The sequence below is a fragment of the Anomalospiza imberbis genome, chromosome 6, assembly GCF_031753505.1.
Source record: "Anomalospiza imberbis isolate Cuckoo-Finch-1a 21T00152 chromosome 6, ASM3175350v1, whole genome shotgun sequence".
In the NCBI taxonomy this organism is placed as follows: domain Eukaryota; kingdom Metazoa; phylum Chordata; class Aves; order Passeriformes; family Viduidae; genus Anomalospiza; species Anomalospiza imberbis.
Genome location: NC_089686.1, coordinates 13,693,425 through 13,714,870, shown reverse-complemented (window position 1 = coordinate 13,714,870; position 21,446 = coordinate 13,693,425). Strand labels below are relative to the sequence as shown.

Sequence of the window (21,446 nt, the reverse complement as noted above, 5' to 3'; positions counted from 1 at the left end):
ATTAGGAAATATGATTCTTACCTCAAGATAAAAAGTGTTAATAACAAACTTTGAATAATGAGACCCTAGATAAGTGATCAAGCCAGTCATCTATGTGGAATATTTAGCATGTTCGAAGTAATCTTTATCTCAAAAGATAGTGAAAGAGAGTTGAAAACTTCTGTTCTCATTGTGTCTGTCTTTTTATCCACTATCTATTTTTACTGTTTCCTTTGGTTTATGCACCTAGAGATGTGACAGAAACATGATCTTTCTGTTACTCCAAGAACTTTTTATCTGCTGGGTCAAGATGTTTAGCCAGCTTGATCTAAAGCATAGTTTTTAATTCAGCCTGACACATTTTTACTTCTCCAGAATAGCTCTGATGACACAGTTTTTAAAGTTTTGAAAAATACAGGGATTAATCCCCAGGATCAGCCCCTTTCTGGCTGGTAGCATAGTAATGAATACAGTCCTTTTTCTAATTAAGAAAATGTCCTCTTCAATAACAAATTATAGATTTGTGTGAAGCAGTAGTGTCCAGAGAAGAGTATATATCATGAGAGGTGGACTGTAGTAATCTTTTTTGCCTATCATTTTTGTTTTAAATATACAGTTATTCATAATTGCCTTAGAAACAATTTGTACAGTGTGTAACAATCTTCCATTGGTTCAGAAAAATGAGAACAAAATGTTCTTTGCTCAAACAAAGTGTTAATCTTTTTCTATCTAGTAATCCTCCTCAGCGACTGCCTTTCAATTCATGGCCAGAGAACCACTTGTCAGCTGGAGAGGCATGATTTTAAGCTTTTTTTACTGGTTTTAAAATTAATGTTTATAAGGAGTGTACTTGCAGTCAAAATGTAAATAGAAATTTTTACTGGAGCTGTCAAACCCTTACCATGTCACTGTAACTGTACACTGTGCACCTGTAGTTACAGGTATCAACATTTCAGCAAGTGAGGCCTTGTATTGAGGAGAGATTTGGTTTAAGATAGACAGCAAGTATTTTTGCATTGTCATATTAACTCTAAAATTCTAAAATGTGTCTAAAATATTTGGACACTTTTACCATGTGGGAAAAGACATATATATATCAAGTTGCTTGTCTTTTCTTTCAATTCTTAAAGTAGCATTAGTTTGGGTATCAATCTAGAAAGATATTTTGTGTTCAATTTTTTATTTCAAAATAAAAAAAATAAAATTATGGGATATAAAATGATGCATTTAATGAATTTGTGAAGCTCTACAAAGCAGGATCTCCAGCAAGTCTAATAGCAGTATGCATGTACTTCAGGCAATTGCACAAGAAATTTAGTAAATAAAAATGGAAGCTGGTTTTATGAGTGAATATTGAAAATGATGCTCTCTTGTGCAGAGAGCACTAGTGCATGTGAAACCCTATGTGCTTTTTACATAATATGCCTCTCTAGTTAACATATAACATAAAGTGTCACAGATCTTTTAGAGCTTGATTCACTATGAAAGAAACACAGCCATCTGTAGTGTGAAAGTTTATGACTCAATTGTCCACACCTTACAAAGTGATTCAGCAAAGACATATCTGGGCCGTGGAAACTTTTCTCTCCCTTATTCCATTAGTTTTTGCTTTGAAAGAATAAAAAAGATCTTTGAGATGCAGTATGCATTTTAATTCTCGTCTAGTAAGACAGTGTACAGATTTAAGCATGTGCTTTTACTTATTATTTTTGTTTCACAAGGCCATTTCCTGCTACTGAATCATATTTTGAATTTTCAGAGGTGGATTAATAAAATGTGAAAAATGGCAAGTCATTTTCAAAGTGATAGGCGTATGGATAGATTAGATTAGACAGAAATCTGGACAGACCATTGGAGAAATGTTGTTAGACAAAATAGGACTTCTGCAATTACTTCTAGTCCAGTTGTGACCCATTTTGTAGAGGTTATGCAGTGCTCTTTTTTAGCTTTCTTCTTTTTCTTACAAATGCAAAAACCCTATGCCTTAGTTAATACCCCATCCTTATGTCCTCATACAAACTGTAAGGTTGTGTCCAAAAATAATGTTTGACATTATAAATAACAATCTCATTTTCTCTTTCTTTCTTTCTTTTTTGCTTTCTTGCTTTCTTGCTTTCTTTCTCTTGCTTTCTTGCTTTCTTGCTTTCCTCTGTCTCTCTTATCTCTCACACACTTACACTGTATATATAAAATACATAACTCCCCTTTTAAGTTTGGTATAGACAAACAGAATTCATGTGCCTAGGGTCCAACAGATCAGCTGATACACAGTATCTGCAAGGACTTCTGCATTTTCCCTCTTTATTTAGTGCTCTCACTAAGCTTGGTTGTGTGAAGAACTTCCCTTTAGGACTCCCTGCAATATTTCCTTCCTCCTGTCTTTTATTTTGATTGGGGTGGATCCACACCTGACATTGTGAACAAATGAGCTTCAGTAACTTTTAAATCCCACTTCAAGTCTTACTGAGTTCTAACACTTCCTGACAGATTGGGGCAACCCTGTTATATACCCTCTGAAGAAATGGTAAATCTTTTTGCCCTTCACGATAGCTGCCAAGTAGAAGAAGCTGAATGCACATCTAGCCTCACTTTGGAAATCACCTTGCTTCAGGAACATGCTATTTCTCTCATTTGATATCAAATCTTTGCCAGAAACCAACAGTTTCAGATGAGCCAATTTTTTGAGATGAAAGAGCAAGAAAAAGTCAAAGGTATCCCTCCTTTTTCCTTTTTTTTTTTTTTTTTTCTTTTTTCCCCTGGCTGTTTTTAATCTTGGCATTCTGTTCATGGAGCGATCTTTGTTGCCAACATGTCTGCTGCTTCTCCATCTCTCACCCTTCAGGTTTCTTAAAATAGCTAAGAACACAGAGTTTCTAAGCCCGAAAAACACACTTACTGGGAAAAAGGGTATGCATGAAGTTAAAAAAATATATATTTATACTGCAAGCCCTGCAACCTGGCTTCCTGCCCACGTTTGGGCATCTGTGCTGTCTCTGGATACCTCAACTGACACATGCCAGATCCAAAGAGGAAGAAATAAAGGGCACTGCTGGTTCAGTGCTGAGCCCATGAAGACAGTGCAGTATCTTTGAGAGGTGGGGTTTGCCACCATTAGTCTGCTCATTATCACAGGCCTCTGGAGAGTAGGGTTCAGTCTTTATTATCTGAAATTAAAACTTCTTTCATAATGCATACTGTCACTTCAAGCAGAATTCATTTATTCATTCTTTTCATTCTTTCCCTGCAGAGTCTGGAGTATGCTTTCAGGTGAGTGCATCTTCAAGTGCAAATCCAAGGAAGCATACAGGGCATGGAAAAAGACAGAAGATGATAATTTAACACATCAGATAATTTAACACATTAGATGATAATTTAACACATCAAAAGTTCACATATCTAGAGTTAGTACTGAATTCATGGAAATAGAAACAAAAGTTTTAGAAGGGAGCATAGCAATTCCTTGTGTCTTGGCACAGAAATCAAATTCTCCTCTGATGAAGGGGATGGGTTTTTAGAAGGAAAAATTCAAATTGGAAGAAAAAATGCTGGCATACAAATGAAGAGGAAAGACAGAAGGAAAAATTCTTGATACATATGATAAGCTTCAGAAAAGCATACTGAGTTCAGAGGGTTGAAGCAGGAGTAACTGATTCAGGATCCATGATGTATACTATTTAATTTCTCTGAACTACTTCTGTTGTCACCTTTTAAAATTTTCATAGATTTGACAAAGGACTTTATTTATGGTCAACAGAGATGAATATATAGAGAGAAGCAATATGATGGAAGAGTATGACTAACCCTCCTTGTTGCCCTAAAAGACAGTCCCTAAGCCCCCAACAGCAAATGACACTCTGTCAGAAAGATTTCCAGTAGTACTGCTTGCCCTTGGCCCATCCCTTACTACCTGGAAATATTTGGCTACCAAGGTTTTTTGCCTTCACAGGGTTTATGTAACAAAGAACTGTAAAAACATAAAGACTGTCAGCTCCAAAGATATTTTTATCCTCTCTGCAGGATTCAAGGATATGCAAAGAGAAGCTGGCAGATTTATGGTACTGAGTTAGGAACTGGTTCTGCACCGGCTGAAGAGCTTGTTGAACTTGCACAACACATAGGGTACAGGCTGGGTGGGTTGTGCCATCTGCTTAGAAACAAAAAGCAAGGGAGAATTTCAACAGCTGTTTGTTGAGTCAGATACTCATCCCTGATTGTTTGTGCCACAGTGGCAGATTACTGCCAAAGAAATGCATCCCCTGTTGCTTAATACACCTGACCTGGATGTTGTAAAGTTACACCTGCTGGAAACAAGCTTTATGATGTAGTGCTCTAAAAATGCCAGCAATTCTACTAGAGAAATATTCTGAAATCAGCATGTTGAGTTCATCCTTGATTCTTTGTAGCTAATAGTGATAAAGCAGGGGGCAGTAGGGATTTATCCCAGCTAATTCTACAAGGTGATTAGGGCATGAGCATGATGCTTATATTATAATCAGGTTTTCCCCGAGTATGCTCAGTTTTGTTGGGTATGACATACTGCATGTGAGTCACTCATATTCTGCATGAGTCATATGCTCAAGTGTGAAAGCAATGCTGTATCTCCGCCGTTGTTACCCGCTGCTCAGCTGCTGCCATACCACACAGCTCCAGCCAATTGAGCTCACCTTCCCAGTTTGAGCCAGCTCTCATCAGCTGCCTGAGCCCTATAAATGTGATCCATAGAGTTGTCCAACATACAACTAATGCAAATGCCATATGTGTTTGGGATTGGTCTTTGAGTTATGAGTCTGTGGGTTAGAACCTCCAAGAGTTCTTCTGAAAGGATTGTAAAGTATCCAGAAAACATGTTGGCATCTATAAAATGTATTTTCAAAATGGGAAATAGTTTATGTAGTCTTTCGAAGTGCACTCGTCTGTAGTACTAAGTAGATAAAATGTGTTTGTTTTCCTCACAAATCTGACATTTTAAGACTGCAAACCTACTGTACGTTTGATGGATTACTTAAAGATCAGATGAACCAAGAATGCTTCACACCTTCAAAGTCTGAGAAATTCTGGTGCAGTCACACCCTGGAGGTCAAGCATTAGTCAAACACTGGACATCCATTGTAGACTACTGAAGTGGTTTTGGTTGTTTTTCACAGATAAAAAAATAGACCTTCAGTTTACAGGTGAGTGCCAAGAAGTTGCAGAATTTGTTTTGGCTGCAGCCATCAAGCTGCTCCCTGCTGTGGCTGTGGTCACCACATAGAGCCTCTTTTTATTTGTGGCATACAAACTTTGTTCCAGTTAGATGGTAATGAATACCTCTGGATTAAAGCTGCTTAATAAAGGATGTAAAGATGAGTACATTTATATTATACCTGTCACTTGTAAGTGTCCAATGATTCTCCAATGCTGTGTGATTCATGGAGCTGAAAGAAATGATTTGCCTAAAAAAAATATTAGTGCTGATTCTGCCTGCAGAACTCCTTAATTCCTGTTACACATGTCAGCATATTATGACTGTGAGCTGTCAAATTCTAATGACTAAAATTTCATTTTCCTGTCTTTTCATGCTGTGTTTGAGAACTATAGGTCGGAAATAATTCCCTAGCTAAATTCTTCAAATGGTAAACTCAACTGTTTTTGTTCTCTCTCACTTTGTCTCTGTTACTTTCTATATTTGTGTTTACATAAGTGACTTTCTCTTTTTTTATGTTTCTCTAAGAGAAAAAAAATTGATTTTCTTCCCAGAACCACTATCCATTCTAAATAACATAATCTTAGTTGACAGCACACAGATTTGATGCAAAAATATTTTTTATCCACTGATTTGATCAAAACATGGATTATTTAAAAGAAGAAGAAGGAAGAGGCAAGGTTAGGAGGAAACAAAGAACTCTTACCATTTCATGTGGTTAAATAACCTTGACACTGGAAAATATTTTTGCCATCCTCCTTGAAACAGGAATTTGTTGACACGATGTTCAATAATAGAGATACAGGACTAATGCTAACATGCTTCAAATACTGCACCAAAGAGCATCTATTGATCCACCTGTTATTATGCTTGTTACTGAAGCACTGTATGTAAAGCAAAGGAAACCAGTTTCCAATTTAAGTCATTAATAGATTGGTTTTGAAATTTATGTTATACATGTCCAACAAATCAAGAATAAAAGCATGTGGAAGACTGTGTAGACTGTATTGAATTACTCATTTTTCCACAGTAAAAGCCTTTAGCTAGAGATTGACCAAAGAATTTTAAATATCTCATTATATATATGTCATTGTTCAAAGTGTCCCTAAATGGGATTAAACAATACTCACTCAAGAGTTTCCTGTGATGCCTGTTCCCCTCCTTTTGCCCCCCTTCCCCTCCTCACCTTGACTTAAATTAAAGCTAATGATATGTTTTCAGTGTACGGTAAAAGAAGGATTTTCCTTGAATGACTTTCCAACATTTTCAAATCTAATTCATTATAAGTACTTCTATCAAATGATTACTTATTTCATCTCTTTGTCTTAGAGGATTTGACTCTAAAACACACATGTTTGATATGGATTTAATGACCATGTTATAAACTGAAGCAAATTGAAGCAGTATTCACCTACAAATTTCTGTTTGATCCCACATTAAAAATAGTGCTGGGACAATTTTCCAAAGAAGAATATTAGATTTTCTCCTTTCTGCTGTTTTTCCCCTTGTGTGTACTAGTTTGTTTTGGTTGCTGATTCTTCAGTAAAAGGTAGGAGACAGCCTCATGAACTTACAAGGAGAGGGAGGAAAGGGCAAAGCAGAAGGAACAGTGAAGAGAGGCTATTTTTGCATAAAAGTCTACTTTGGAGTACCAACTCAATGACACCACACATTTTTAAACAAAAGACCTATTTCAAAAACCATTTCCCTTTTCTAATCCTACGTTAAAAATATTCCCATAACCATAGGCATAGTAACACTAAATATCTTTATAAGGAGGGAAGAAGCAAATAGTTTTGGTTTCTTACCAAAAAAAAAAAAAAAAAAAAAAAAAAGTTGAGATAATTAAGGTAGCGAACATATTGCGCTGCTATATTGGTTCAGTCACCTGATCTGTCTCTCCGATCACTATTTTGCACGATATGCATGGTTTTGACGGGCTTGTGATAGACTGCTGTCTGAAATTCTTTAATCTGGGTCTCCTGTTTGGCAGTGCAGCAGACTTTGCTATTTTGGGTTTTTGAAACAGAGCCATACTCTGGGAGGATAAGAGATAGCTGTGACTCTGTACTGACTCATCAGTATGAAGGAAAGCCAGGTAAACTCAAACCCGACAGTGGCCCTGCTTGTGCTGCTGCTTGTGCAGATTTGCAGCAGAAGTGATCCCACTGAAATCTGTGCTGTTGCACCTTTGTGCATGCTTGGGTATACCTGAGAATCAGGCCCAAATATTTTTAGGTTAAGAATATAATAAGAATAAAATAAGCATTCAAGCCGGTGGGAGGTATGTGGGAAAATTCAAACTTTCTGAGGCTTTGGAAGTGAAACTGCTCAAGTGCCCCTGCAAGTACAGACTGTGTTGTTGCATCAAGAAGTGGCTTTGGCACAGGAGAGTAGAAGCTGCTGAGCCTGTCTCTGGCCTGTGTAGAAGGAGAGAAATTTATTAGCCACTTACACATAGCTCAAGTCTCTCTGCTCCCAGATTGCAAAAGATAGCAAAGAAGACTGAGTTATGAAATAAAACTTTAAAAAAACCAACCAAACAAACATATTTTCTGATTTTATATGAGAAACAAGGATATGAAGAATAGTTCAAATACAAAATACAAAAAAATCCACTTAATCTATTTATAAATCTATTTTTTACAGTAATTGCTTGCAGTTTGATTTTAAATCATATTGAATGTGAATTTTGTCTTAGTGACCCTCAGATGTATGTAACTCCCCAGAGCTCAGTTGGGATGGAGGGATGGAAATGCAAGAAATGAGAGAACTTAGGGCAGAATGGCCTTGACCCTTCGGCCTTTTTTGCTGGCTTTGTAGATATTTCCTCAAAACTTTTTTTTTCTATATGGCTTAAGAAAGAAAATTGAATATCTGGCTTTTTATGCATGAGTTTGAAGAGCTGTATTGCTGAAGGCAGGTAGCATTTAGGAGGTGAGAGCTGCTGTTTCCCAGTTGCTTTCATTTGTGGAGACTTATCAGGTCTTTCCTCTGTACTGCAGGTGTTTTTTCATCCAGAACATTACAAGTGTTTTAAAACCTTAACTTAGCAAGGATTTATTTTTAGGAGATGAAGAATGAATCTGCAGCTAAAAGGGCAAGTGGAGTCTGCAAAGTTTATATGAATCTGCTATCAACAAAGAAGATCTCTAAAGCAGTCTGAAAATTAACTAAACATCATTTTCCTTTCTTTGGTTTGAGTCTGTTAGTTGTGGTTATCTCCTGCTTGTGTGCACGAGGTATGTAAAGAGCTTCACTTCTTTTAAAGGGCAGGGTGCAACTGAAATCCTCAGGGCAGATTCTTTTCTTCAACACTTACACTGGATCTGCCTTCGAAGTTTAGCTCATGGTGCAACAACTTGAACATTTTCTTTTGTTGCAGATACGATTTTCTAGCAGTGAATGCGTAGGACAACTGCCTTGAGTTTCTGAAAGTGCTTACAAAGATGGAAAGATTCACAGAGTTTGCAATAAATGTTTCTCAAAATTTGCATGAAAGTGTGTAATTTGCCTCTTGCTAATAGTTATTTTCCTTAAAATATTTCAGTCGAGCAACAGCTATGATAGTATGACGTGGGTTAGCTTTACAAATTTGTTTACATTTAGTATTTATACTGCAGTCAAGCGTAGCAGCTCTCCTCAGGGACTCATCTCTATTCACTGCCGCCAGTGCAAACTGCTGAGTGCTTTCATCCTGCTCTGGTTCTTACAGCAGAGCTCTCTCACACTTAGGGTTCTCTGATGGATAGGAGCACAGATGACCAGGTCTGGGGCTCCTTACCTCAAAGAATTTATAGGAGCTGGCCCTCAAAGGCTGCAGTGCAGCAATGATTTACAAGTGTTCTGAACAACTCATCCGAGTTCAAGTTAATCTTTTCAGGATTAAGATCCTGAAATTTAAATGGCAAACTTATGCAGCATGAGCAGCCAATAATCCATATAACCAGTCTGTAAACAACCTACAGGCTGAAATCTGTCTTCTGGCCTATGAATGAAGGGAAAAGAGAAGAAGATTTGCTTCACTTAACAAAGAATGATCCTGGAATCATTAAAAAAAAAAAAATGGGGGCAAGAAAGGACAGGATGGTGATGAGGGCAAGGAGAAACAAATCCTTAGTAAGTAGTTTAATTTGCTCCAATATTTCTTTGTTGCCAGGATGTAATTTAACTGCATGACATTCAAAGCTGTTGAGAGGATGTGCTACATGCACACATGTGAGCTCTGAGGGAAGTACGCAAATCTGTGAAGAAATCATAGCCCTGATGCAAAATTTATAGGATCTTATTTCCAAGTAGGTAATAATGTACAAATTTGTCAGAACCAAAGACGAGTTAAAGAAAGATGCCATGCAGGAGCAAACTGCAGAAAACCCATCAGCTGCTACCCCACGTGACAGACCCAGAGGCAGCTCCAGAGCCATTAACACAACTGCCTAGGGAGTTTGACAAGGAAAAAGATTCTGACACTGGAATAATATCTGCCAGCACTTGGCATCTGTGTCCTGTGATGGCCAACCATCCTACATGGGTACTGACTCCACTGCTGGAAACAGTAGGAAAAGGAGAGTAGTAGCAAAGAAGTATCATTTCCTGTAGGAACCCATAATATTTACAAAAATTTAGAAATGGAAGCTGGAGAGGCAAACCGTTTTGCCTATGCATATTTGCAATTTTTATTCACACAAAATGAAAGTATCAAAAATATGTATTTGAAAAATATTCTGAGAGTATTTGATTTTATAGGTATGACATAGTGAGTGACAATAAATATTGAAATAGTATTTTTGCAGGTCCCAGGCTTCCCAAAGCTGACCCTGGGCTAGCACTAGTTGCTGATTTCTAGGGTGAAAATTATTCTTATTTAACCTAAGTGTTTGGTTTTCTTACACATTTTTACTGTTTGCAACCAAATCAATAATCTGAAGATAAGAAAAAAATACAGTAATAAGTAAGAACTCAATCTGGAAAACATCACTGGTATGCTGGCTATTTGAAACCTTGGTCCAGCACTTAATTCCAATGGCAAATCTTTTCTGAACAGTTTTTCTGTTAGCTAAAAGCAGGCCCTATGAACACCCTGAGGGCTAGCATCCGTGGTTTCCAATGCCCAAGTGACAGACTGGTCTAGCAGGTCCAGCCCCTACAGACGTTCCATTGAGCGTGCACTTTTGTAACCTTGTTGCACTGTTTGTGAAAAATGGCAAAAATGCCTGCAAATATCCTTTGAGCCAATCTGCAGTTTTTATATGAACTCACATATGAATGCCTCTGCAGCAGCAGCATTTGTCCAGCTCCCATCATCCCAGCAGGGTACAGCCTGAAGGAAGGGAATGTGCGGCATCCGTCCTCGCTTCAAGCAGAGTCCCCTTTGCACCTTATGTACTGAGAATGGCCCCTGCCTCTGCTCCCAAACCATTTGTTTTATTTGATGCTCTTGTGACACTGAAAGAGCTCCCTGCTCATCATGGCTGCAATTATGGTTATGGCTGAACCCCCGGAACTGGAAGTAAGAGTCCGGCCCTGGAGAATAGAAGGCTATAGCCTCTAGCATGTTGTTCCAGTCCACTGGCATCTTAACTAGACAGTGTTAGGTTTAGCATAAAATCCATATTCCTATCGTTATGGAGAAGCGAGGAAGGTTCTGTTTTCTTTTTCCTTTTACCACAAACATCAAGCAGCCAGACACAAAGTTCAGAAGACAAAAGACTGTTTTTCTGTTGGCTTTTTGTCTCCACATATCTGTCGGTTACCTGTACCCTGCAGAGGGTGTGGTTCACTCTGTAACAGCAAGAGGTAGTGAGAGAATAACCCTATCCTGAGAATAATCTGAATAATTTATTATTTAAATGAGATTTTGTGAGGTAAAACGATGAATCCAGTACAGCCCCCTTCTGAGTTTTCAGCATTGTTTCTTCGAAGGCATAAATTTGCTTTGCAAAGCTTTCTTGCTCTACTGTAGATGGTATTCCTACTTATGCTACATGGTGACAAAACCTAAAGAGGGAGTCAGATGTGTGCTCTACAGTACTTGAGAATTTAAGTTAAATCTGTAATTTTCCCCCCTGCATTTCCTCAGAGAAATTAGCTATTCTATTCACTGCATAAATTTTCAGGTTTTGCTAGCACGACACTCAGGGTGTTGAATTTTTTATGACAAAAATGCTGTAATAATTGTTGAACAGATGTAAGTGTTGGAGAGTGGGCTCTGGCAGACCTCATGAAACCTCTATTAGCAATTTAACCCTGTCGTTACTTGAGTGAAATGGAAGTGGAAAAGGACAGAGTTTTGAACTGCTTCATTCAGACATGCACAAGAGACTCCCAGGTGGGGGGTAAATGACCTTTAATTAGACGTATTCCTAATGAAAGTAGGGATTAAAAAAAATCTGAATGAGCACTAACCTATACAACAGCACTATTAGGACTTTCTGCTGTGATGTTTGGAGCGAAGAACAATTCTGGATGGAGTTATCCCAGTCCAGTGATCTATGCTGTCTGAAATATTCATAGGACCTAATCCTCCAGTTTTAGGCCAGTCTCTGTAATGCATCTTTCCTTCACTGCAGCTGAGTTAGCAAATGATGACAGGACAAAAAGTTTACATCCAAGAAACCAGAGGTGCTTTAGATTTTCCACACCTGCCACATTAAATAAATGGTTTTTGAAGCCTCCAAGGCTTCAGGAAGGGAAATTAAAGAAAAGGGCAGCCCAACAGCAGTGTAACTGAGTACCCAAGGGAACTACCTGTACATGTAAGTGATGTCAAAAGGAGGTGTTTTTCTGTAACTTGGTACCTGAAACAGAGATTTTGTGTATTTGTAGGATATACAGTAATTAGACATGTGCAGATAAACAGTCATACAGGCATCAACATAAACTCATACACATAAACACACCCATCCGAAAAATATGCCTGCATTGGAAACTGGTACATACAGAAGTATTACCTTGAGATAATAACCTGTGTTTGATGGAAGACAGTAATTAGTAAACAATTACTTATGGGCTCCTAAGGCCGTGTTATCTGTGTGCTTGGTTAGGAGAGCCATACATACATACAACCGCACCACACAGGGGCAACGTAGAGGTATAGGATTGTTTTGAGATATTTTGATACCTAGATATATTCTGATTTTTTCAAGTGAGTGAAAAGGTTTGCTATGGTGAGTCTCACTTTGTGGATAAAACCAGGCTCTAATTTATGACATACACAATAGCATGCATCTATAGCACAAGTTACTATAAAAAATTTAAAATACATATTTTTTTCCAAATCTGTATGTATGAGACATGCTAACTGAACTTCTCTGGGATGAAAATGTTTTCAAAGGCTGGAAAGATGTTTGCACAACTGGCTATTTCTTTATATATATTAATCCAGCCATCCATATTAGTTGGTATAAACAGAGGTATTCCCACTGTATCTACATATTCAAGATCATATTCAAACATTTGTAGATGGACTGCTTCAGAGACATGCTTTCACAGCCCTTCCCTGTAGCTTATTTGCAACTTGGCATTTTTTCTGCTTCTCTTTGTTGTTCTTTCATATGTTGTGCTCTCAGAACCTTATAAGTGAAACAATCTTATATAAGAAGTGATGTCCAGTAGCAGAGCAGCAGAAAATAAGATATTAGTCTAGAGAAAATGTCACTTATGGACTTGATTATCATTTAAACTTGTCTTCTGCCTATTACCTATATAGATGTAGCAACTCAGTTTGTTTTGAATGATTTATTCTTATCCCTAGAACACAGTATTTATAGATACATCTTCATTTCAGATTTCATTAAAGAACAGCTGTACTTTTCAAGGTGCTCAAAGTCTAAATGGGGCCTGTCTGTAGAGTGTCACTCTGTAAAACTGATGTGATGATGTAATAATTTATGAAAAACACATGCAATTTGCTCCTCCCTTGAAACAAAACCCAACCCCAAAATTTGACTTCTGACATTACAAGATGTCTTGTGGCTTTTGCAAATTTGCATGCTCAGATCTTCTTAAAAAATACACATTTGGTTTTTTATCAGTTCATCAATCAGTACTGAAATCTGGTCTTATTTCCCAAGCTTTGAGAGAACATTATCTCACCCAGGCTTTGCACATATTACAGCTATTTACATTATTTGTTTGAATGGGAAGAATATTTGAGAAAGTATGAGATGGATAAAGCTGAAAAGAAGTGGGATACCTGAAGAACAGACTTGCAAGTATGAAGATAAAAAACAGTGTCATTTACACACACATTCCAGCCGTGTAAAAAAGAGATGTCTTTGGTAGTGATCCTGACAGCAGAGAGTATTCCCCTTTAGAAGCTTATATATAAGGTTTTTGTTACTTAGTGCTGATAGAAGCGATAGAAGAAATTAACTTTACAAATATATTTTAATAAATTTTGTTGTCAATAGGCAAACATAAACTGTATATCGATAGAAAAGAGCTGAAAAAATAAAATCAATCGGATATTTATTACCTTTATATTAAGATCATCCTAAAATCACAGCTGGAAACTGAAAAACTAGAGGAAAGCTGGTGAGTAAATGCACTTGCCACTGTGGCAAGAGCTGTATAAAGATACTAAAAAACAGATGCTGTATGAGCTTCTGATATGAACAGATGAAGAATGACTTAGTTTTACTCAAAACAACAGGTGCAACCCCAAAACTCTGCCCCATGCTTCCTAAAGAGGCTTACAGGTAACTTCCGTTCCCCGAAGTACAGTTCTGCACTTGAACACCTGGGTGCCAAAGCAGCTTGTTTGTGGTGGTTGGCACTCTGGAAATGAATCTTTAGTTAACAGCAGTGTAAAGTGATGGGCAACATGATGTCTTCAAGGAAAGGTATGCTTCAAGAATAAGGAGGTATTAATAGCTGGATGGAGACTTTTCATCACTGATACTGAGATCTGAAGTCTTGTTAAGCAGCCAAGAGGACTGCAGCTAGAGATTTACCATAACGAACTCTCTGTAACAAAATGCAATATCTTATGTGCTCATAAGTTGGATGCCAAAGTGAGGCAGCTCTTTTCCTTTTTTGAAAAGCCTGTATGCCCCTTGCTTGAGATCCGAGGGAAAGGAAATATAGCATAATATGTTCCTGAGACCAGGTCATTACAGAACTGTAGATTAGAAACTGTAAAAATAAGAGTCCTAAGGAAATGGCACTTAAGTTAATGAAAACTAGAATGCTCTTGTCATAAGTGAGAGAATTAATTTACAGAAAATGTTCAAACTTCATTTTAATCATGTCATCTGCTTATAAAGGTTGATTGAGTGGTTAATACAGAAAAAGAATATATTCCCAGAATTTCAGCTGCAATTCAGTCCAGCCTAACTGGAAACCGATCTGCGTTTTGAAAGCACTCACTGATTTTCAGTGTTTATCTTTGACCTACAGGAATCAAATCAAAGTGTTCTCACATGCGAAAATCAAGGAGGGTAAAATAAAAGGACTTCAAAATGAAGCCCAGGCCTCAAAGAATATTGTCAGAGAAGCCATATACTGGAATGAAGCATGACATGGGAAAAACCCCAAGATAAGCCCTTTTATTTGAGACTTTTGGTTCAGTACTTAGGTATGTGATCTATTGTCAAACACAGCATTTGCACTGCTGGTTGTATTGTTATGGTCAAAGAAAACAACATATAAGTACAATTCATTGATTTTTGGTTTGGAATTTTAGCTTTTACCAATTTCTTATTCTCACTTGTGGTGAGTTTACCATCTCTTTCATTTGCCACGTTAGAAGGCTCGGTTTGTGATCTTGAACTTTGACTGCTGGCACTGCTTCTCACCAGTCATGCACTGACTTTTTCCCTAGGCAAAACGCTTCAGTTGATCTCGGCTCAAGGGCTAAAAATGAGCTAATTTTTCTTCAGTGCATGTGAATCATGCTTTACCTAAGCTCAGTGTAAAGCTGGGGTCATTTGTACCATGTGTAAAGCTCTCTTTATACCATTGGAGCGTGTCTGTGTTAGAAGTTTATATTGCTGCAGTTACAACAGAGTAACTTCACCGGTGTAGGAGTCGGTGTAATTAACGTAGGGGGCACAACGGCCTTACTGCCATTACTTGTAATGAAGAATAAAGATGGAGCTTTCAAAAGTGCTGAAGTGACTTACAAACGCAACTCTCGTTGTACCACAGGTCATGGATTCTTTAATCACTCTTAAACCGTGTCTACACAAGGAGATTTTATCCTCCCCAGCCAGAGTACTGTAGTCATACAGCTGTATTTGTAGTACCAAAGTAGATCCACAATTTCAGGTAAGAGACTCTTTCAGAACTTATTTTTATGGGACTTATCTAAATAGCATATCCATATTGCAGCAATTGCACCTCTTGAACTGAAACAGTGCAACCCTGCATGTGAACAAGCACTCGAAAATTTTGATAATCCCACACCTTAACATTGTTGTTCCTCTGGCCATATAGTCAGAGGTTTAGATTTGATCACATTTTTTTAGTGTTTATTCAGCGGGAAGAGGGAGGGAACTATAAACCACTGGAATTTGAAAGATCTGAAATCACCTGGCTTACTGGTTTCCTCTACAGACTAGTGTGCAGTTGTCCAGTTTGGTCCTCATCAGCAAATGTTACTTGAATTACAGGGAGTCCATATCCGGTTTCAAAGTAAGGGCGAGTTTTTGCAAGAAGATAATTTTATTTCTACACGTTACTCTATTTCTGCTAACAGTGCTAGAAAAGCAAGATTATGGGGGTTGTGTGTTTAATACAAAAAAGTAGATTTGCTGATATAACTGTCATTTACACTGTTTATATTTAAATGCCCTTAAAAAAAATCATCAAAATTTACAGATAGTAAGAGTGTGCAAATCAGAACACTTATCTTCTTTTTATAGACTAAAATCAAATTATTCCTCACATTTTTCTCAGTTACAGAATATTAGATTGCAGTGTCTGGAAGCTACTTGCTTTCTTGAGGAAGGTATATTCCCAAACTAAAATTGAATACTACATCAAGAGTTTTTGATTTTTTTTTTTTAAATCCTCAGCAATCATTATTTGTCCTAGTGTACTGACATTGTACTATTCCTAAACCTACTCATGGAAGCAGAGAGTAGCTCATTTCCCAATCAGATTCTTAATTAATTACCTTGTAGCCTGCTATCTTAAAAATACAGGTCGAAAAATGGTATGTTAACCTTTTAATTTTTTTTTAACCTAATAAAATAACCAACTTGTGTTGTGACCTGTAATTCGGAGTCTGATTGAGTTTTCAATATACTGTAATTCACAGATTTTCTCCCCTCTAGCACTAGGTTTGTATCTGTCACATGGTTTTCAGTGTTCCTAATGAGCTGTTAACAAGCTGTCAATTACTTATGCAAATGAGGTAAGCAGAAATGGAGGGGTTGCTATACCTAGAGTTAAAGTGTGCTACCTCAGATTGTTACGAAATAAATCATTTCAGTTTTAATAGCTGTCTGTGCCCATGCGGCTTGTGTCATGTAGGCACTTTTTCATTATATTATTTACCCAGCAATAAAATGCTGCAGGGGACTTCGGGGTGATTAAAAATTTGAGGGGGGAGGGGAAGTCGCTTAAGTGACTTCATTCTTTGCTGCTTTGCACCTTCTGCTTTTCTTGGGTCGGGGCTATGAGGCTACAAGCTGTCAGGTGCCCTTAGCCCTGTGGAAATAAATGACAATTCAGGACTTTGCGTCTGATCCTGGCAGACTATCTAATGAAGGGCCTTGCCAAGGTATGTAATGGAGACTCGAGAATGTATAAATAGTGGAACAAGGAGCTGAAATCTTGAATTTTGGAGAGAAAGGCACGGTTTACATATGTATTCTCATCCTCCTAAGAACTTTCTACACAAAGTTTGGACAGAAGAAATTTTGGACTTTTACTTGTGTAATTCCTAAAGGAATTCTTTCCCCCTTGCTAAAGTCAAAGAAATTTTGCCTTCAGATTCTCTTTCCCTTTGCTTTAGCTTTCAATTGATAGTTACTGTAAAACATTTTGTGATATTTTGTATGGAGAATGTTATATAAAATGAAATTGCATTGTATTTATGACCAGCGTTATAATAACAGTCTATCAGTGTTTCCGTTATAAGCCCCAGTTGTTGAGAGCTTTAAAACTCACCCATAAAATTCACTCAGGATTGCAGCATGGTCTACAAATGATAAACAAATCTTTTTGCCTATTTTTGAGTTAGAATATGTGAAATAAAGACTGGAAATTAAAAGAATGGGAGGTTTCCTCTCATTAAGGTATGTGTGTATATATCTATACAAAGATGAGTCAGAAGCATTTCTTCCATTATTTAAGAAAATTTTATCAAAAAGCTCTAGGAAAGTGAATGGATCACAGTTTTGCTCCGACCCATACCTAATCAATTGGTGCTTGTTAAATCTGCTGGCAGGATCAGGCTCAGACTCCTGAATTGATCCTAATTTCACCAGGGTAGGGAAATCTCATGAGTGAGAGCCTTGTAACCAGTCCTTACCCAAGAGCAGAAGGTGCAAACCATAAATAAAATCGCCTGTGTGAATTCCCCTCCCCCTTCAACTTTTTAATCACCCCAAAGTCCCCTGCAGCACTTTGTTGCTGGGTAAATTTGCACATTTAGCTAACTAAGCTGAAAGGTCATTGGCATAGGAACTTTTCTTCTGTCCTTATGTCCATTATGTTTAAGGTTCAGGGACCTGAATTTGTGCATACTGAAGCCAGGAAACCTGGTGCTCAGCAGAGAGAAATGTTCTGGTAGGAAGCCAGAAGGAGAAGAATTTGAGAGCTATAATGACATGAAAACCAGTAAATAGAAGTGAATTAAATAAAAAACAAGAATGCCTTTTCAGATGGGAGACACCCCAAAGAAACAGTCTGTGAGAGAATTAGTAGGCTAAGTCTTTCACTGATCAATCCCGATGGAAGCTTTCTGGTCAAAATGTCAGTGGTAACTTTATTTTCGGCTGGTATGTACAATAATCCTTTTGTTCCATCTGCAAACACTAGGGGGTAAATTTTTAGCGTGATGCTTAGGGATTTAGCTGTAGGACTCCCATTAACGATAATGGGAATCATGTAGCTTGAGCACTCTGCATCGTGCTGAATATTTACCCCTCAGTTCAGAGCACTCTCTCGTTGAATTTTTAATTATATTTACAGATAAATTCCATAACCAAATATCATCAGCTCTCAAGCAGATTGTTTTATTAAAAGGTGCAGATTTCCAACTTCATTTTGAGCTGCAACCTACAGTGATTGGTTTAGCAGCTGAGTAATTTTTTTAAAGTGTCTATTTAATAATGCCTGATTCATCAGCTTCAGAGCATTTGGGAGAAAATAAATATTAGAAAGTATACCACCCTGCATACATGTGCCAGAGAAATACAAAATGTGAATATTCTACCTTGTACTGAGCTTTCAAAAGGTGTGTCATGATGCAGCAAGCTCTTCCTGGGAAATATTGCTTCTGCATAAATCTGTGGTTAAAATCAGCAGTAGTGTAGAAACATTCAGCACTAGTATGACATAGGTGGTATAGTTTTATTTGCATTGGTGAAGGTAAACAATAGGAGTCAAAAAAAGTTAGGAAATTTGCCCAAGGCCAGCCAAAAGGTTTCATGTAAGAGAGGATATTAGATTTCAAAAGTCCCTTGCTTCTATACTTACATCAAAATCTAAGACCAGTCTAAACAGGTTTAGAGGACGTGGTGTACCCACGCTGATCTGCTTAGCTCCTGAGACATGCTTCCACTTGCTTTTGCAGTAATTCCTGAAGTAGCCACATCCAGCTCTGTTGTGACCCTGTTGAAAAGTCCTGTGAAGTAAAAATGTTTTTGCTGCTTTATTTCATGATTGCCTAGCAGTGACGTTAGAGAAACTACTTTTCGTTTTAAGATATAGGTGAGATTAATCTCTTTTCAGATATTTTCTAAAGGAAACTTAAAGTTAGTGATGGAGGGCTAAGGTGTTGCTGTTTTTCTGGTACAGCTATTCCAGGGGCCCCCATGCCAGACTTCAGCTGCTGTCAGCAGAGGTGTTATGAATAAAAGCACAAATTGTAGCACCATTTTAGTGCCACTCATGACTGATACATGTCACCTTAGCTTGTACCAGAGGACTAGAGTGACACACAGCAATCCTGAGATGGAAAAAGCACTAAGACATTTTGACTGAGCCTTGCTGTCCACTCCAGTTTCTCTCCACACAATATTTAGGTATCCTCAACTGAAACAATATTTTAAAATCTGTGACCATAAAAGCTTGCCTGCATAAGAGGCTGCCTTTGAAAATGTTTTTGTTACTCTGTAAATGGACCCAAGAAATCCATAAACTGAAAATTTCTGGATCAATCAATTTCTGCACAGGGTCTGTCCTGATGTGAAAGTGCATGCTTTGACTCTTTGGGGTGTGTGATGATTTCTGCTAAGGGAATACCTGCATTTGAGCAACTGATGTGAGAGCACAGACCCTCCCAGGTTATGTTCATACTTAATCCTTTCAATTCACAGTACAACCACCAAAATTCAGGTACAAAACTCATGGTGCTTCTTTATCCTTTCTAGTAACCTACTAGTGAAGGAAACAGAGCTGCAGTGCCTCTGTTTGCTCCTAGAGTTCAAGTTCCTACCAGAGTGGGACTGTTGGAGTGTTCATTTGACTTTGGTAGAACATACCTGAATACCCATCTCCATTCATGGCAGCATTCTGGATTCGGGACTGATTCTCTCTCAAAGTCAGCGGAAAACCCTATTATGGTTGATAGCCTAAGATAAAACCAGAATGTACTTTCAGGGGAAAAAAAAAATAGTGATCAGTCTCTCTTTCCAATGCTAGTGATTGACAGGACAAGAATATAGCAGAACCTCCACAAAATTTTTCCCAGGAAAATTTATTTTTTGTATGCTAATCCTATATCTGAATATATACCCTAATTGTAGTATTCATATCTCTGCCCTTGGTAATCATCACCCATCCCTAATGTTTCTTTTATTCAGAAAAGGTAAACTCTTCTCACTTTTCAGTAGCAGATTATACAAAGGGAACTTTATGGTATATATTACATTCACAATGCAGTTTTCTTCATCTTGCAATCACTTAAAAAAAAAAGAACTTTCTTATCTCATCTTCCTTCCTGCATGAATGTCTGAGATAATCAATGAAGTTCCTGTGTAGAGAATAAATTGAGCTGGAATGGCTCCTCTTAAACTGTACAATCAAAGAAAGAGGAGGTTTTTGCTGATGATTTTGATATTCAGTTTAACTTTCTTCACAAGGCTGTCAGCGTAGTGAAAGTGAGGTCAATCTGACCACACTCTTCCTAAAGGATCCTCTTCTGAGCCATCTACTTAAGTATACATCTCTTGACAAATCAATGGCAGAATTGAGAGGCATGTACTTTGCCCAGAAACCTGGGGGCTGATTGTCCTTTGCTGTGCATCTTCTGCAGTCATTTATGTCAGTTCAGCATGGGCATGAGACAGTGCCTGATAGCAGTAGTGCTGTTTAGCATCTGCATCCCAGTGACATAAATGCTTGCCTGAAGATGCAGCACAATAGAGGATGCAGACATGGGTCCTACAACAAGAAAAAGATTCAGATCATGGCAGGTACAGGGGAATTGTCACTCACGGGACTCACGTGTACATACACATGCACAGAAACCATTTCAGTAAAAGAGTAAAAATTCAGTAAAAGAGTAACAATTTAAAATTAAGTTTTGGAAGTTGCTGAGCCAGAAATCCGAGCTTTTTACAGGACAGATGTTGGGAAACAAGCACTAAGCAAATCATAGGAACTTACAGAGACCAAGAATCCTACCTTTCCCTCTTTCAGTGTAATTTTACATTTCTTGGCCATGAGCTCTTGCTGAAAGCTCTGGAATAGGGTTTGTTGGTCTCCTGGGAGGTTTTCGCATAGTGGGATTGCTGCACAACAGCAATGCAAGTAAGTATAATGAACAGGACTGGAAGATCCCCCAGATGTTCTTTTGCTAAATTATCTAAATCCTGACAATTTTCTCAGGAGTTAACAACAGTTGTTTGAACCAGGCCAAATCTGTCTCTAGCGTTACTGCCCTCAGACATTTACTTGGGTCTTTCCTGCTCAGGATGAGAAGGGAGCTGTAGAGAAGGTGGAAAACCCAAGAGCAGATCTGGAGTGCCGTAAAACTCATCAGCTTTAGATGTGCCTTGCACTTAGGCTTTGTTGGTGAATCAGATTCATCTGTTCATGGACAGAGCCTTGGCTCTCATCGTCCCCCTTTCCTCCCACAAGTTCTCTTCTGAGCTTGTCTGTATCCTGA

At 38.0% G+C, this 21,446-nt stretch overlaps 1 long non-coding RNA gene across 1 annotated transcript; it reads right to left on the bottom strand.

The window, feature by feature from the left end:
- Positions 1–2,196: 2,196 nt before the first annotated feature.
- On the bottom strand, positions 2,197–6,299 carry LOC137476624 (uncharacterized). Its single transcript, XR_011000471.1, has 4 exons — positions 4,644–6,299; positions 4,039–4,123; positions 3,887–3,943; positions 2,197–3,256 (listed from the first exon to the last, which is right to left on the bottom strand). It is a non-coding gene; the product is annotated as an uncharacterized lncRNA (long non-coding RNA).
- Positions 6,300–21,446: the final 15,147 nt, after the last annotated feature.